Source organism: Gavialis gangeticus, unplaced genomic scaffold (assembly GCF_001723915.1).
Source record: "Gavialis gangeticus isolate Ggan-Ray unplaced genomic scaffold, GavGan_comp1, whole genome shotgun sequence".
Lineage (NCBI taxonomy): Eukaryota > Metazoa > Chordata > Crocodylia > Gavialidae > Gavialis > Gavialis gangeticus.
In genome coordinates this window covers 23,032,546-23,040,535 of record NW_017729033.1, presented here as the reverse complement: position 1 = coordinate 23,040,535, position 7,990 = coordinate 23,032,546, and positions in this window count along the sequence as shown.

Sequence of the window (7,990 nt, the reverse complement as noted above, 5' to 3'; positions counted from 1 at the left end):
GCTAGGGTCTGGAACCAGCTTCCAAGTGAGGTGGTGCAGGCTCCCACCCTGGGGGTTTTTAAGAGGAGGTTGGATGACCACCTTACTGGGGTCGTTTGACCCCAGTACTCTTTCGTGCCATGGCAGGGGGTCGGACTAGATGATCTGCTCAGGTCCCTTCCGACCCTAGAAACTATGAAACTATACCTGTGGCCCAGTCATAGGTGGAGTCCCACCAGGTTTCCATTATCCCTCTGAGATCATAGTCTTTCTTCCCTAGCAGGAGGACCAGTTCCTCCTTTTTGTTCCCCAAGCTCCTGACATTGGTGTACAGACACGTAAGTGTCCCATTGGAAGCCCTAGGCTTCCTTGCACTCCCAGGTGGACACCATTCCAGGGCTAGGGTAGTTGTGTATTCTCTAGGTTGCCCTAACCTGCTGGTTAGTCAGTAGTTGCCTAGTGGGCTTGCAGTTTTCCACCCATGCCCTGGTGGGCTTAATTTAGTCTGGTTGAGCAGGTCAGCCAGTCTGGCTAAGAAGAGCCTCCTCCCTAGTGGAGAGAGGTGGAGTCCGTCTCTCCCCAGCAGACCACTGCCTCTCTCACCAAAGAGCATATTGTCATCGTGGAAGCCAAAGCCTTCATGATGACACCAGTGCTGCAGTCTTTGGTTGATTACCTCAATCCGTCTCTCCCTCCTAAGCCCATGACCCACAACCAGGAGGAGCAAGGAAAAGACCACCTGTGCCCCCAACCCCCTAAGCCCCTCTCCCAGTGCCCTGTAGTTTCTCATGAACCAGCTGGGATTGCTCTGAGCTGTGTTGTTCATGCCCACATGCATAAGGAGCATAGGGTAGTGGTCGGAGGACCGGATAATCTTTGGGAACCTCTCTGCTATGTCCCAGATGTGGGCCCCCAGAAAGTAGCAGACCTGCCAGGATAAGGAATCAGGGCAGCAGACTGCCCCCTCAGTCCCCCTCAGGAGGGAGTCTCCCACAATGACCACTCTGCGTTTCATCTTAGGGAGAGTAGGGATGGGTGATCCTCCCTTGCCTGCAGAAGCAGGCAGCTCTGCAGCCTCTAGTGGGGCTGCAAGAGGTTCGTACCTGTTGCAAAGCCCCAGAGGGGAGGGGACCTTGATGTGGCAGGCCTTGGGGCCCTTGACCACCTTGGCCCAAGCCCCTGGCTAGACAGTGTGGGAGATCCTCAAGTCCTCCCTTGTCCTGGAGGGTGAACTTGGTCAACCCTTGGCCAGCATGGGGTGAAGGGCCTAGCAGTAGGAGTCTATCTCCTGCTCACCATCCCTGATGGCATGCAGTCTCTGGACCGAGGCCTGGAGCTCCTCAATCTGGTGCCCCTGAGAATCCAAAGTGGAGAAGACCTCACAAGGGGAGTCCCACATGCCTGGAAATGTGCCAGGCAGCCCCCGCAGCTGACAGCCAGAGGCTCTGTCTGCATGGAGCCTGGAAACGTGAGTTCTGTCTGTTGGAGGCCTCAGAAGTACCAGAGGAGGAGGCCGCAGACTCTGAGGGGACCCTCGGGTGCGGAATGTGCCCATCCGCATTCTGCCACTGGGAGTCCAGCTACTGATGGGACTACCTACCCTAGGGCTCACTGGCAGGGCCTCAGGTGCTCCCACTCACCCTCCTGCATGAACTCCCATGTTAACTCATGTGCCGGGCAAATAGGCACACCTGTTTGTGTGTCCTGTTTGCAAGGCTCCGGTCACGTGGCTTCTTGGTGGGGTGGACAAAGTAGGAGCCGGGGCGGGTCAAGACCCTCCCTGACTCCTCTCAGCTGCCTCCTCGGGGGCAGCTGAACTGGGCTAGTCCCCGCCCACCATGGGCCCCACTTACCTCCGGCTGTGTTGGGGGTCAGCAAGGCTTCTCCATGGCTGTTGGGGGTTGGTGGGGGACTTTGGGGCATGAGGGCATGATGGGCTTTCACCTGCACATCTCATGCTGCTCCTGGAGCCAAACTGAGGTATTTTTCTGGTTGGCAGGCCCTTTCATACTCCACGCATGCATAGTGGGCCTGCCGCCAGCACCATGCTGCTCCCAGGCAAGCGGGGGCCTTACCTGAGATTATGGGGACCCTGCCCCACTGGAGAGGGACTGGTAGGTACCCTCTCCCCCTCTACTACTCTCTCCCGGGGGGGGCTGGGCCAATTAGGAGCCGGGATGGAGTGAGACGCTCCCCGGCTCCTCTCAGCTGCCTGCCTGCAGCTGAGCTGGGCTAGTCCCCTCCCACCATGGGCCCCGCTTACCTCCAGCTGTGCTGGGAGTCAGCAGGGATGCTCCATGGCTGTTGGGGGTCGCTGAGGGGCTTCGGGGTGCAGGGGCACAATGGGCTTTCACCTATGTGTCTCATCCACTCCCAGAGCCAAACAGCCCATGATGGGACAAAAAATGTAAAACCTGCCAAGACATCTTTACCACTTCCACAATTTACTACACCCTACAACAGAATTATCACCATTCCTGGATCTTTGGTTGACTACACCAGCACATCCAGAAAGGTAATATATTTCATCCACTGCACTAAATGCCCTGATGGAAAATATGTAGGAGAAACCAAATAACAACTGCGTACCAGAATAAATACAAACCAAAAATCTATCAAAGACAAAAATACCCAATTACCTGTATCCCCATTTCTCACAAGACAACCACTTTCTCTCCAGTCTCTCAGTGCTAATCCTCAAAGGGAATTTACAAAACACCTTTCCTAGATGGGCCTTGGAATGTCACTTCATAAATCTACTGAATAAAAAAAATCATGGATTAAATAAGGACATTGGATTTATGGCACATTATAACCTGCCTGACATCTGATAATCTCAAGTAACCTGTCTGCATTTTACCAGCTACACTCTATTACCAGTTCTGCATTCCTCCTTCACCTCTGCCACACGTGTCTTTAACCTATTGTCTCCTATTCCCTTAGATCCTCACTGGCACACATTTGCATTTTCACAGACCTACGTTTTACATATTTGTTTTCATTCTATCCAGGAGAGCACACAAAAACCAACAGACTCTTCCTATGCCTAAAGAAGGGAGAAAGCTTGCAGAGAACAATATTTCCAACTATTTAGTTGGTCTAATAAAAGATATCACATCTACCCAAATAACCTTGTCTGCCTGTGTCCTTAGACCAATACATCTACAAACAACAACCCTAGATGATCCCCACATTTTACAACAGCTAATCCTAGAGGAAATGGCAGAAGGACCTAGTTAAACTCTGAATGGTGACATTTAATGCACATAAAATGCAAGGTGTTCCATATTAAAAGAAAGAGTTTGACTTTCTTGCATTAAAGGACAGGATTTTTTCTACTTGGCTACAGTTAACTTAATAGCTGTAGACATCTTTATCGACACTCCGAAGCATGCATCTTTTCAGTTGGCAGTGACTGAGAAAGCAAACAAGAAGTTAGATTACATAATGGAAGGAACAAAGCACACTTAAAATTTTATGCCATTATTTAAATCATGTATGTGATTTTATTGGAATACTGTGGCCCGTTCCAGTCACTGCATTTGAAAGTGGTTATGAAAAAGGGAAAGAAAATATCCAAAGGAATGCCATGAACATGACTGGATTTATAGAATGACTTTAGTACGGGGAGAGATTTAAAAAGTCATATCTTAGAGAAGCACTGAATGCACAAAAATATTATAAAGGTATGCTGAAAGGGTGCAGATCACAAAAAGGAAATTGGAAACTCCTAATAACTTTCTAAAAAAATAAGAAGTAGATAAAATTAAATTAAAAGAAAGAAAGAAAAAACAAGTGTAAGGCTCGTGAAAGGAAATACTAATTGGCAAATAAAAGCTCAACATGTAGAATTCAATATCGTAGCAAAATGCTGAGGCTGGGCTCTTAATATACTTCCAAAAATGATCTGACAATCATAACAGATAATTTTAAGAAAGCTTATTTCTGCACTTTAGCTAGCCATGTTTTGACTTGGGTTAAGAAGAAATACTATGGAAGTATTAAGTCAAACCATTATATAATTTCATTCACCTTCCTCTAAATACTCTTGTCACGTGTGGCATATTAGATTTGAATTATGATTTTTTTTCTCTCTACAGGTATGCCAACTTCACTTTTTGTGCGCACATCAACATGAGCCATTTACTGTGGAGCTGCCTAATTAGCTCTGCAGTGAAGCCTCCAAATCTACATGTGTGGCCCTATTAGGTCACAGTAAACTAATAAATGCCACCATAGGTTAGTACTTGTAAACACAAGTACTATTCTGCAGCAGCATTATTTAGCGTGCAGCAATGAACATGTAGATGCTGATGGGGCTTGCTGGGGCATGAGGGTGCTTCAGTGTGGGGGCTGCCTGCCAGCTAGGCCCCGCACCTAATCACCCTCATGGCCCAGGCAGCCCCTCCACAGCACGTTGATTCGGGCAGGAACAGCCCTGGGCTAGCAGCCTTAGCGGGGCTCCCTGCCAGCCATGGCTGCTCTGACCTAGCTCGATGTGCTGCGGTCTCAGGCATACCTGCAAACACAGTGCCCAGAAGCAATAAACCCTGGCACAATTTGCTCTGGAGTTTATTGCTTTGCATTTAATTGTACGTGTAGCTGCACCCTGTGTTCCTAAATGATCACTACTGGTAAACAATGTAAGTTCCTCAGACACTGAAGCAGGGTAATGAGAAAAGAAACATAGTGCAACAAGCTGCAACAGCTTTTGTTGTTCCATGAATTCTATGGCCAAAGCTAAGGTGCGAGGTTAAAATGATCTTTATATATAATGAACTATTCTTGATCACTGCTTTCCCCAACTGTTGTAGGATCATGACCTATTATGACTGTAATAGATCTGTACTTTGCATGTAAGAATACACTCTCAGGCACTACATTACAAAACTGGGTCTCCATAAAAGAAATGCATGTTAGCTAACTGATCCTCCCCCAGCCCTCCAGTTGTACCAGTTTCACAAGTATTAGGAGAAAACTGATGCTGACTTGTAGTCTCTGACAACTTGAACAAGACTTCTCAGTCTTCTAGTTTAAGAACCAGATGACCTGTTGAAAAATGCATAGGACATATTTTCATGTATTAATAAACCAAAAAAAGGGGGAAATGAGGGGACATATGTTTAAGAAACAAAACAGTTAACAAAACAAAAATTCTTCTTTCATAGTATTTGCAAAACCCTTGCAAAAACCCTTGCAAGAAGACATCTTAATTCCCTTATACTTGGTAAGGAAATACACTGCAAAAAACCCAGCTTTGAGAGAGCCTACAAATATTCTAAGTAGGAGAACTACGCTAATGCTGCAAATAGCAATGAGGATAAAGTAAATAATTCAGTGGGCCTAGAACGTTAGGGATATGGATGGGAAACAATGAAATACAATTAAACTGATTAAAACAACAGTTATATTGCAGGAGAAAAGCAACGAAGAGAAACACAAATAATCAAGGAGCCCGCTCAAAAGCTGTAATCGTAACAGAAACTTAGGAAGTGCCTGGAGAGTGCAATGTTGGGTTTCATATGGCAAATTTAAAAGAAACAGAGCTCTGATTCTCCTCTAGTGCAATAGCAACTAAAATAATGTACAGCTGTAGGAATTTTATGCCCTGAAATTGGAAGAAATTCACAGAAGTACAGAGAAAGCTGATCCTGGAGCCTGAAACTAACTTGTGCAGAAAGACTGAAAGAGCTATTTATACCTAGCTTAATTAAGTGCTTATTGAAGTGAAACATGGGGAAAATGTCAAAATACTAAGAAGTAGAGCTGTTTTAAAGGATTGCCATTTTTACGGAAAGAATATTGGGGAATACAGCTTTAAAGAAATTAAGTTGTGAAAATCCTTGCGAAGGATGTTGCGAAATTTCCATAAGCTAAAACGTTTAAGTCTAGTCTGCATGATACATGGAGAAAGTTAGTTAATTTGACAAAGAAAAGGGTAAAAATGTTTAAGACAAGCCCAAAGAAAAGGCACAATAAAAAAGTTGTTTTATTGCTCCTGTGTTTAGTTACTGGCTGCAAATCAGCTTAATCCAATTTGCAAACAGTTTCCATACTCAAACTCCTGTGAAGATTTAATAACATTATACTCATTTTCAATCTAGTTATACAGACCCAGAGAATTCATATTGATATATGGGTGAAAGTATTATTGACAGGGATCCTGGTTTTCTCTGATTTAAAAAAAAAATCCCCAACTTCCAGTAAAAAAAAAATTAACCCAAATCCATAATTTTCTGTGATTTAAATGAAACATTTCAAATATATAAATATATAGAGAGTGATGTTTCATTTTAATTGTGGAATAATGTGGATTTGGGGTTACTTTTTTTAAACCGAAAATTGTGTTGTTTTTTAAATCGGAGAAAACCAGAATCCCTGATTATTAGTTACTTTCTTCCATAACTAAAATCAAAACCAATATTACTATAATCTTGAATTATAAACTAATGTATTGGCCTGCAAGAACTAAGGATTTGAATGAAATTCTTTACCACAAGATGGCAGCTCAGAGAAAGATCTACCATAATTTTGAACAATTATGGTAATACGCTTCACATATCAGTATGAGTTATACACTTGTAGTCTGCAAAAAAATAATTGGATTCTCTCAGCTCTCCAAAGTGAGCACAAATTAGACAAATCATAAACCCTGTATTAAATCTTATTTAAAATAGTATAGTACATCAGTGCCTGATTACTTCTTTAATTACCTCTGTTCAGTACATTCTATTTTTCTTAGTCATTCTTTCCTCTCCAAATGTGAACCCCCATATAATTATACTGCTTTAATCTTGCACCCAGCAGATTAGGGATGTTCCTCCTCTGTTCTTGGCAATAATTATTCTTGTCTGCAGTATGAAAATGGTTTAAATTTTCCAGCTATAGATTTGACCTTTGTTGTAATACTAAATACATAGTTGATTGGTTAAATTATGGTTACTTTCAGAAAGAACTGCCACATGAATAGCTATATAGATTTAGCTATACAGTCCTTGGAATAAATTTTATGGCTGTACTCTGGCCTTGGAGACTCCCTTCCTAAACTTAGAAGGTAACAGGCAAAAAATAAGGTTGGGCTTTGGTTATTTTTTCCATTTTTGCTCGGTGCACACTATTTACTTTTTCCGCCTACGTTCATTACAATTTGTTCTTTTCTAAAAATACCTTCTATGCAAGTGTCTATCTTATGTTTTCTCTATATCTACAATGGAAATATAAGCCTCTATTAAATATATGGCAATTAAGAACTTCATACTGAAAGAAAACAATTCAGCCTGGTAATGATCCAAACACATTTTCCTTTTATGTGCAGATGGTGGTCCATGCAAATATGTCTGATTGTCTTAGATCAGTTCCTAGGGGTCATGTCCATGTCACAAGAGACACCTGCACAATACCACTACTAGCCAGTCTTGCTGGTAGTCTCATCAATGAAATGAAAGAGTGAACAGGTAATGACTAAGCTATAGGGCTAATCCTTGTTGGAAAGGATTACGTACAGTGTTAGATGGGAGGAAAATATAAGGATTGTATCACTGTAGACTGTGTTGTATGGGTTTAGTGAAAAGAGAACCTACATTTTCTCCCCAGCATTTTATATACATGAATTCTCATGCACATAAAAATTAGCAGTATCTTCCAAGACCTATCTTCCAAAACAGTTCCCACCTGAAGCAGCAGTGTAGTAGAATATAAAAAGACAAGTAGACAAGTCAGTGTTTTCAGTGGCTGGCACACTGTGAGATACATATGGGAAAACTTAGTTCCATCTTTTAGTTAAATTGGAAGTCGGCTGTATCCACTTCAATCTCGTGGAATTTGTGTATCAGGGATTAATTTCTATTGCTTTGAAACTAGGGAAAACTCATTTGTGAAAACACAAAGCAGAATTCTGTTTTACCTAGTAGATGAGCAAAGTGCAGCTTGTAACTAACTCTTCCCTGATAAAAGAGTAGGAGTAATTCTTTTATCCCCTCTGTATGTCAAAGTACCGCCCCCCCCCCCCAAC